Consider the following 10,979-nt stretch of genomic DNA (forward strand, 5'->3'; position numbering starts at 1 on the left):
GTAGTAATGACTTGAACATTAACAAGGAAGCAAAGATTTTGGCCCATTGGAATCAGTTGAGTGTGTGGAAGGCCACAGTTCTTGCTATGGTGGGAAAAGGGCAAATCACATCCCCTGTGCCGGAGCAGAGGCTCTCCTGCTAGTGTGTTCGTGCATCAATGCCTGGGTTTCTTCCCCAGTGTCAAAAAGGGACAAATCTTACCACTGTTTTTCGCCTTTTTAAGAAAAGTGAAACCATTTGTTGAATTCAGTGCTTCTCAAAGTGTGGTTCATGGATCCCTGGGGTTCCACAAGGTCAAATATTTTTATAATAATAATAAGATGTGATTTGTTTTTCTCAGTCTCATCCTTTGGTGAGTGTACAGTAAAGATTTCCAGAGGCCACATGACCTGTGATATCACAACAGATTAAATGCAGGAGTAGATACAAAAATTCCACTCTGTGTGTACTATGCAGACATTTAAAAGTGTCACAAAACTGTAAACTAATGCCACTCTGTCTGGAATTTTTTTTTTTGACGGAGTCTCACTCTGTCACCCAGGCTGGAGTGCAGTGGCATGATCTCGGCTCACTGCAACTTCTGCCTCCTAGGTTCAAGTGATTCTCCTGCCTCAGTCTCCTGAGTAGCTGGGATTACAGGCACCCACAACCACACCTGGCTGATTTTTTTTTTTTTTTTTGTATTTTTAGTAGAGACGGTGTTTTGCCATGTTGGCCAGGCTGGTCTTGAACCCCTGACCTCAGGTGATCCATCCGCCTTGGCCTCCCAAAGTGTTACAGGCGTGAGCCACAGCACCCGGCCTGTAATTTTTTTTAACTTAAAATATGTTATTTTTTAACTTAAAATATGTTATTTGTGCTAGCAAACAATGGGTTTATATATTATTATTAAATAAATCAAGTGCATATCTTTTATTGTCTCCATTTTAATATCTAGTACAGTAACTATCAGTAAACAAACAATAAACAAAAGCTTTTGGAGGCCCTCAATAGTTCTTAAGATCATAAAGGGATCCTGAGACCAAAAACTGTGAGAAACACTGGTTTGCTCCACTTTCTTCTTCTTGCCTTTCAAGTTCACGTATTTATTGCAGTGGGAGGCACGGGCATTTGCTGTTTCTGTCTTCTATGCAAGAAATGCCTTAAAAGAAAGAAAGGAAAATCAGCCCCACTTTAGAATGGCCTGCAGCCCCTTTGGAGGGCTGGGGAAGGGTGTTCCATGCGTCTGGAAAATGCAAGGACCTGTAAGAACTAAGGAATGCTCTACAGTCATTGGGCACACTCACAGCTCGTCTCCAGAAAAGCATGGGGGTCTAGGGGGACATGACTGCCCCCAGAACACCAAGGGTGGGTGAGGGGCTTCACAAAGCGCTGATGGAATCCTTCCTCCAACCAGATGACCACATCATCTATCTGGGAGCCTTCATGGGGACTTGGTGTCAGGCTGCAGGGCTCCCTGCTCTAAATGGACACTACACGTACCTTTTGCTTACATTTAAGGGAGCTCGCATGCCTCCCCAGTGTCTGTTCAACTCTTCTCGTCCATCATAACACCTTTCAATAACCACAGAGATTGACGAGCTCTATCACAGAGCAATTACAAACCACAACAGAAAGTTGTCAGAAATGGACATGACTTTTATCAGCAGGCAGTCTTCTGACAGAACTTACTTACCCTATCCTTTAAAGGGTCTCTTCAAATCTCTGGGTTCCTCCCTCCCGAAAGTGAGAAAAACCTGTCCAGAGAAGGAAATTTTCAGGAATGCCTTATTTAAACAACAGCGCCACTGACAGGAAGTGTTACACAACAACTAACAATAGATGGTATTTGAAAAGAAAAAATGCTCCAGAGAAGATCAGGCAAACTAGTAAACATCTGCAGGAAGTGAATTCTCCTCCCCAGTTGTAGAGACTCATCTTGCTGTCAGAGAAGAGAGAGGTAAGATTTAGCAGTGTTAGATAAGGGAAGGTATAGGAAGTGCAAAATTATAACCTTCAAACTATTTTGGATTCTGAGAACAAGATAGTATTCAACATAATTAAAATTTTCAGAAACTTAAAGTGGGCCAAGGAAAAGCAATTGATTGCTTACAGTGCACACCATGAATCCACAAAACTGAAATTTACCCCCAGAAAGATACCAATAAGAGCCATTGGCTAACAGTCCTACTCAATGGCATAGATCTTCTAAGAGTGACAGCATATGGGGAGGTCACTTTTAATGTTTCCTGAGTCTTTCGAAATCTGTGGCAAGAGGTTTTATTAGGAATTGGGTGTAGCCTAACCGGACATTCGGAAGAGCCCTCATCAGGCAGAGAGAAAGCATATATAGGGTGGGGTCTGTAAGGTGGGGGGGTCTGGGCGGGAGGGAGTGTGGGAGCCTCTTGTGCTCATGTGCTTTCTTTGCTGCTTGGTGCGCAATATTTATTTATTTATTTATTTTTATTTTTATCTTTTTTGAGACAGAATCTGGCTCTCTTGCCCAGGCTTGAGTGCAGTGATATGATGTCCACTCACTGCAACCTCCATCTCCCAGGCTCAAGTGATCGTCCTGCCTCAGCCTCTTGAGTAGCTGGGACTACAGGTGTGCACCACCATGCCTAGCTAATTTTTGTATTTTTGGTAAAGACAGGGTTTTGCCATGTTGTTCTTGGGCTCAAGCGATGCACCTGCCCCGTTCTTGGGCTCAAACAATGCACCTGCCCCTGCCTCCCAAAGAGCTAGGATTACACACGTGAGCCACCGCACCCAGCTGCTGGTACCCAATATTAGCATGGTGTTTGGCATGCAACAGGTGCTCAGTAGACACTTCATGAATGAGTGAGGATGGTGTTATTGCATTGGATCTTACCCTAAAAAGGAAGAAATGGAAATCAGGGAACAGCTATGAGAAGGAGATTGGGGAGGAAGAAGGATACATTTAGCAACATTTTATTGCTTTTCCAGGATCAACACACCCTGGAGGTGCTCTCTCACTGTCTGGGATATTCTACGCCCTTGGGGTTTAGGCCCTGTGGCTACTTTCTCAGTCTTCTTTGGTGCTCTGGGAAAGTTTTGTAAAGGACTTACTTTTATCTCTCTCTTTTAAATTGTTCTCTTTAAATGTTTTGAAAAGCAAAAAGTACTAGAAGTGGGCTTGAAAGGAACTTAATGCCAGCTAATGGACAACTCAGTCAAATTAGATGAAGATTGTGTTATAGAGCTGAGAAGAGGTAGTCAGATGGCGGAAACAATCTCCTCCTGATTGGGGAAAAGAAATCAGGGCATGTGCATGCAGTGTGTCCGTCTTCCGGTTTCTATTTATGAATCATACCTACATCATCATCTCTGTGGGGAATAAATGAGATAAATAAAAAGTGCTTAGTGTGCAATATATTCTTAGTGAATATTAGTGCCTCTCCTTCCTTCCTTGATTTGAAGAAGGGGGTGGAGTCCTCATATGCTTTTCACATTTTATTTTAATAGACTTTATTTTGTAGCACAGTATTAGGTTGAAGGAAAAATTGCACAGAAAAGTACAAAGAGTTCCTATATACCTCCTCTCCCACATCCACACTCCCTGTTATTAACATAGTGCCTTAGTGTGGTACATTTATTACAACTGATGAACCAATACTGATACATTATGGTTAAGTAAAGTCCACAGACTACATTAGCATTCACTCTTCCTGTTGTACATTCTACAGGTTTTGCCAAATGCATAATGTCATGTATCCATCATTACAGTATCAGAAGGAATAGCTTCACTGCCCTAAAGACCCCCTGCACTCCGCCTAGTCATCCCTCCCTCCCCTTGAACCTCTGGCAACCTCTGACCTTTTAACTGTCTATAATTTTGCCATTTCCAGAATGTCATGTAGTTGGAATTATACCGAATGCAGCCTTTTCAGACTGGTTTCTTTTACTTAGCAATATGTATTTACAGTTCCTCCATGAATATTTGTGACTTGATAGCTCATTTCTCTTTATACCTGAGTAATAATCTATGAGTCCATTATATGGACTTATATGCATTTTTAATACCAATTATCTACTGTCATCTTAAGCACTGGAGTTGAGGTAAAATGCATAGCTTTAAGCACTATGGCTAGGGAAAATCTGACCTCTCCGAGAGGTAATATACACATAGTTGTTAAAAACATTGCTTTTGCTGTTAAACATACCTGAGTGTAGCAATATTCAACATCCGAAAAGTATGTATTGAACATGGTGTATAACCAGTGTTGCGTCTGACACTCCCGGCCCTGCGGATAGAGTGGGAGCAACACAGACACAGTCCCTGTGTTGCTGTCCCGCTGGCCCTGCCTCCCACCCCACAGATGCTCTGTCTGTTTCACACCCGCCTGTACTTACTCTGCACCAGGAACTGTCTGACATGCCTCATAAATTCTGACTCATTTAATCCTCAAAACGACCTTATGAGTCAGTCCCATTATTAGTGCCATTTTACAGATAAGGAAACTGAGGCACAGAATATTAAGTTACTTGCTCTTCATTCCCCTACTACTAAGCAGCAGGGGTGGGATTCAGACTCAGGCAGTGTGGCTTTAGAGTCTCCTTCCTAACAATGCAACTATGCTGCCTTGAGCAGAAGGCCAACACGAGGGTGGAGAATTAGGTAGGTGATAGCAACACAGAGTGTTTGGCCCACGCTTCACATGGTTGTCATTGCAGAGGGGCGAGGGGAGTGGTCAGGAAAAACTAGCTGGGCGAAGCAGCACTGTGGTGTGCTCTGAAATACATTAAAGCCTGATGGGCATTTCCTAAAGTGTGAATAAGACTCAATTCTTGACTTCTCCGTGCCTCGTGTCCCCCCGGTAATGAGAGCAGCCGCCTTACAGGTTGTGAGGTCTGAGTGAGAAATAAACGGTGCCATGGGAAGACAGCCACACTCGCTAGCTGTGATGAGGAGGGTAAGGACCAGGTCCTGACTTCCTGCAGGCTCTCACTTGGCCCTTGCCTGAGTCCTTGGGCTGGTGTCCACTGCTGGGGAAGAAGGCAGAGTAGGGGAAAGAAGGAAGCTCAGAAACAAGGTACAGGGGGCTGCCTGCAGACTACTTAAGAGCATCAGTTTGCTTCTTAAACTGATACACTGGCTCTGAAGTCAGTGCCAGAAGAGCTCCAGAATGGTTTCTAGTGGTGGTATCCTAAACACACACACTTCCAGGGGGCAGTTTTGATGCAGAACCCTCATTTGGACTTTTTCTTTTTTTTTTTTTTTAAAGCAAACCTCTCTTTGCTTTATACCAGATTGCATAGACAGCCTTTTAGAAATCACTCAGAAAATATGCCTTCCTCCAGTCACTGGAGTTCACCATAATAATGTGAAATGTAGGACCTGTGGATTGACTTTATGAGTCCAGGACCTATGTTAGCACTGCATTCCTTTGAGTCTGGTCATCGTCAAGCCAAAGCCAGTAACAGTGCAGGCTTGCTCACCCACCTGAGCCTGCAGCTGGTCCTGAGCTTTCTCCCAACAATCCCCTCAGATCTGCGTCTGAAAATGCATCTGTAACAGTGATGGCATTCCCTCATCATATGACACTTTGTATTTTATTTGTGTAAAATAAAGCCAGAGTTACTGTATTAGGCAGGGTTCTCCAAAGAACTAGAACCAATGGAGATATATAAATATATGTATGTGTGTATATATGTGAATTTATATCTGTGTGTGTATATATATATTATATACAATACCTGATGTCACACCATTCAGAATTCAGTAAATGTGTTAACTTTTGTCACTCCTATAAAGTCAGGCATTGGGTCCTAAACTTGGAACTTCACAAAATACTTCCCTTAGAAAAACCAAAGTTGGTATGTATAGTTTTAACTCAAAGCAACATTTTTGGCCATGGAATTACAAGAGGATGGCTTATAAGTCAATGCTGTCCACAGCGTTGGGTCCCAGGAAAAGGCTCCAGCTTGTGTGGGTTGACTATGAGTTTTCTCAATAGCCAGGAACAAAGCCACTTAGACAAGAGGTCTCCTTTCATGGGCTGACTGTACCTAGAGACAAAGTCACTAGCCATCTCGCTGCTATAACTCCTGTGGCGCTGGTTGAAAGCCTGCTGCCCTATGGGGCCTGCTGATGGAGAACAGTCTACAATTAGAGGCACATTCCGTGGACTTGGGTTAAGTAGAGTAAGGCCACCTCTTGGAGTGGAAAAACACAGAGGCTACAGTGTGCTATTTGGAGGTGGGTGGTGGGTGGACTTGCCGAATCCTTCTAAGGCACCTGGTGGTGCCAAGAGGAGCCCAGGACAACAAACCTGCATGAAGGCAGGGCATGCCCAGGCTTTTTGGCAGGCATGGAGGTGTCTGCACCTGTGTTCATGACGGTCCAGCTTTCCCATGGGGTTGCATCTGGCTTCTCACATGCCAGGCTTGCATAGATGCCTTGGTCCTTTCTGTGCCAGAAGGCATAGCTACATAGTTCCCTTATTAGCCTACTCAGAGGAATAGCAGGAACTGCCATTCATAAATGACAAATGGATTCATACAGTGTGGTGAACTCTTGGCCACCATGGGTGCTGGCTGACTGTCGGCTGTCCTCCTCCCCAGTGTGGACATGAAGGTCAGCAGTGCTGGGATAGTCACGCTCTCATGTGATGTTCACGAGTTTCCAGATAGAGGGGTCTGGGTTGTGTGCTAAGAGGAACAGTTGCTTGTTGTACACAAGTGCCTGGATGTTAAAGAAACCAGCAGTGCCTCCAGTGAAGTCATCCAAAATCAAGTCTGCATATCATCTTATGTTGCAGGTCACACTCATTTATTCCAAAGTTGTATTAGAACACGTCAATTACCTTTTTGTGTTATGCTCTGTATTAACAGCCTAAACCAAGGTGCGCTATAAAGGCTTTGCTTTCCCCTCATTAGTGGCTGACTTTGCACGTTATTTCTCATCTGGACATTGGATTCTGCAAGTCCTCCATTTATGGTAAGGAATGGTAGTTTCGTTTGTCTGGTTAAGGTAGATTTTACTGTTGTTTACTTTCAGATTTCATAAAAATATGCTACTTTCAGATTTCATAAAATATAAAAATTTCAGATTTCATAAAAGTATGTTAAAATATACTAAAAAATATTTTTGGACATATGGGCAAAGGGGCAGACAGGGATACTTTAACATTAAAGACTTTCTTGGGCCTGATGTCTTGACCGTCCCAGAGGGATCTGTACTGACCCACCTCCACTCTCCCAAACAGTAATTATTCAGAAAATATAATCAATGCAGATTGTAAAGATTAAAAAACATGAATGATTTAAACTAAGTATTATTTCCCTTTGGAGGACACACATGCACACCTGCACAAATGCACACGTGCACACACTTCATCCTATTTAACAGGAAAAATGTTGGAAGCCTACTTCTTTATGGAAGAGCCCCATTTTGTATTCCTTGTTACCTGTGAAGACAAACTTAATACATGATTTCTAAGATGGTATATTCAAGAGCCATTCTCTGTGACTTTTCAGGCTCAGATTTAATGGCTAGTGATGTAGTGAAAGCCTGGGGCAGCTCATGATGAGGACCCTCAGTTTCTCAGCATGAGGCTGTATCTCACTGGCCACTCCGCTGTCAGTAATAAGCACCATCGAAAACTGAAGTCCCCTAGCAAAACATGCCCGTTGCTGTTACTTCATTTTGTCTCTGAGACAAAGGTCTTTAATTGGAGGACACCCTCAGAAGTGTTGGGCAGTCACTTGGCCTTGATGCCTTTATCATCATGGGGAAGCCTGCACTGACCATCTCCAATCTCCTGCTAACTGCACTCCAGCCTAACAAAGCAGAAGCCGAGAGAAGCCCTCTGCGCAGACACGCAGCATCTGGGGTGCCAACTTCACACTCTTTCTTGTCAAGGCCCTGGCACTATTCTTACTCTTCCTAAAGAAAGACTTAGAGTTTCAGAAGGATGTACAGCATGGGTTCAGCCCAAGAAACACAGTGAGTGGCCATTTAATCAAAAACTAATATAAATAGCCAAAAGAGTGAAAGGATTATTCCAATAAGGGCTAAGTCTATTTTTCTACAAGGAGTGAAGCCAGGGAGCTGAAGCAGCCCAGTTACTCACAACCACAGAAATGACCTATACTGAAGACACTCCACTGAGTCACTGTTTAACCACCTAGGCCCCTCGGCAGGAGGGGACTCTGCTGACAAGCCTTTGGGGTCAGTCCTGAGACAACACCTTGATATGTGGCCCAGTGGGTAGCAAAGAATTCTGAGGTGTTCAACATTCCCCAGTTGAAAATGCATTGAGGGGCAGAAGCACTATGGAAGGCCAGGGTCACAAAGTGTGAGTGCTGAAGGCCAACTTGTTTATGGTGTCTGAGTCTCACATTGCTGCTGTCCTATGTAAACAAATGTTAGCAGGGCCCCATGGAAGTGAGCAGGCTTACACGCCTTTGGGAGGGGCATGCACCAGCATGACTCTTCAGGAGGCCAGCTTGGCAGTGTGTCTTAGAAGCCCTTTGACACAGCGATTTACGTGGAAGAGTTTATGAGACACAAATTGCTGCATGATTTATACAATAGAGTTTGAAAAGATGTGAAACACAGGCATGATACAAATAAATTATGTACCTCTATCCAGTAAAACACTCTATAGTCCTAAAACATTACATTCTAGAGGAACATTTAAGGACAGAAAAAAAATTCACCATGTATAGTTAAGTAAAAAGTGTATGAAACAGTATCACCCTGATTCCATTTTAAATTATTTAAAATGCCAAATTAAAGTTTAAAAATTAAAATTAAAAAGTGTCTAGATACATGATTAACAAGATTTTAAACAAGTCCCTTGAGATTTCACTCCCTTACCCCCAGAACTTGTGAACAGGGTGAGGTATCACTCCATGATTATGTTATGCTATATAGCACAGTTGCTCTTAATACAGAAAGATTCTCCTCGTGGGCCTGATATAATCACATGAGACCCTTTAAAAGCAGAGAATCTTTCAGGCTGGTTGAGGAAAGAAAGCCAGAGAGATTTGAAGCATGAGAAGTGGTCAATGCACCTCTGTTGGTGTGAACCTGGAGGAAGCAGGTGAGAAAGGAATCAGGCAACCTTAAAGAGCTGAGAGATGGGGAGCTGACAGTTAGCCAGGATGCGAGGATCTCTGTCCTGCAGATGCAAGGACTTGAACTTGGTCAAGAACCCAGTGATATTGGAAGCAGATTCTTCCCCAGAGCCTCCATGGAAGAGCCTAGCCTGGCCAACGCCTCAATATCATCTTGGGAGACACTGCACAGAGAACCCAGTCAAGCCATGCAGAACTTCGGATCTACAGAACTGTGAGCTAATAAATCTGTATTGCTTAAAGCTACATATGTGTGGTAATTTATTACACAGAAATGGGATACTAATGCAAAAAAAAAAAGCACAGAAAAGACTAAAAGATGAGAATCTAAAACAATAATAGCAGCCAGTCTCAGTAATAGAATGCTTCCATTATTGTGGATCTTATGTGATGGGTATGGGCTCTCTTTGAATTCAGGAAAAAGACATATTTTAATAAGCAGAAAAATGCATAATTATATCTTTACAAAAGAAAAAGATAAAATAATGTGTATGGTATTCATTCAGAAAGGGTAGATTTAAAAGGAGAAAAAACTTCTTTCTCTAACTTACCAATTATATCCAGGGATTCTTTGTGTTAAAAGATTTTCTTAATTCAGGAAGTTCACTTAGGAAAAGTGAGACAGTTTATAAGTGTGTCACTTTATATATGGCCATTTTTTTGTCCCATACAGGCACTCAAAAATTATTTGCACTCAAAAATTATCCTCCTAGGTATACAACTCCAGTTACCTGGGAATCTCATCCCCATCCCCCACAGCAGCCGCAGCAAGACCAGCCCAAGGAGACTCTGAGCTCAGACATGCCTAGCCCTGCCCCCATCTGATGGTCCTTCTCTACCCACCCTGGTAGCAGAAAACAAAGGACATGTAATCTTGGGATTTCTAGGGCCCTGGCCGCTGCCAGTCCCTCTCCACACTACCACAGCTGATGCTTTCTGGAAAGTGCCACCTCCTGGCAGGAGGCCAACCAATGCAAAAATAGAGCATTAAACCACCAAATCTAAGGACCCTCACAGAGTCCATTGCACCCTCCGTCACCTCCACTGGAATAGGCACTAGTATATATGGCTGAGAGACCCATAGATGGTTCACATCACAGACAACCCCCAGAACCAGCTTGGAGCCAGGTAGACTCACTGGGTGGCTAGACCCAGAAGAGAGACAATAACCACTATAGTTTGGCTCACAAGAAGCCACATCCATAGGAAAAGGGGGAGAGTACTACGTCAAGGGAACACCTTGTGGAACAAAAATATCTGAACAACAGCCTTCAGCCCTAGACCTTCCCTCTGGTAGAGCCTACCCAAATGAGAAAGAACTAGAAAACCAACCCTGGTAATATGACAAAACAAGGCTCATCAACAGCCTCGAAAAATCATGCTAGTTCACCAGCAATGGATCCAAACCAAGAAGAAATCCCTGAATTACCTGAAAAAGAATTCAAGGGGTTAGTTATTAACCCAATTAGGGAGGAACCAGAGAAACGTGAAGCCCAGTGCAAGGAAATCCAAAAAATGATACAAGAAGCGATGGGAGAAATATTCAATGAAATAGACAGTTTAAAAGAAAAAAAAATAAAATTTCAGGAAACTTTGGACACACTTTTAGAAATGCAAAATGCTCTAGAAAGTCTCAGCAATAGAATTAAACAAGTAGAAGAAAGAAATTCAGAGCTTGAAGAATTAACCCAATCCAACAAAGACAAAGAAAAAAGAATAAGAAAATATGAATAAAGCCTCCAAGAAGTCTGGGATGATGTTAAACAACAAAACCTAAGGATAATCAGTGTTCATGAGGAAGAAGACAATTCTAAAATCTTGGAAAACATATTGGGGGGAATAATAAAGGAAAACTTCCCCAGCCTTACTAGAGACCTAGACATGCAAATACAAG

Source organism: Gorilla gorilla, chromosome 13, assembly GCF_029281585.2.
Source record: "Gorilla gorilla gorilla isolate KB3781 chromosome 13, NHGRI_mGorGor1-v2.1_pri, whole genome shotgun sequence".
NCBI lineage: Eukaryota > Metazoa > Chordata > Mammalia > Primates > Hominidae > Gorilla > Gorilla gorilla.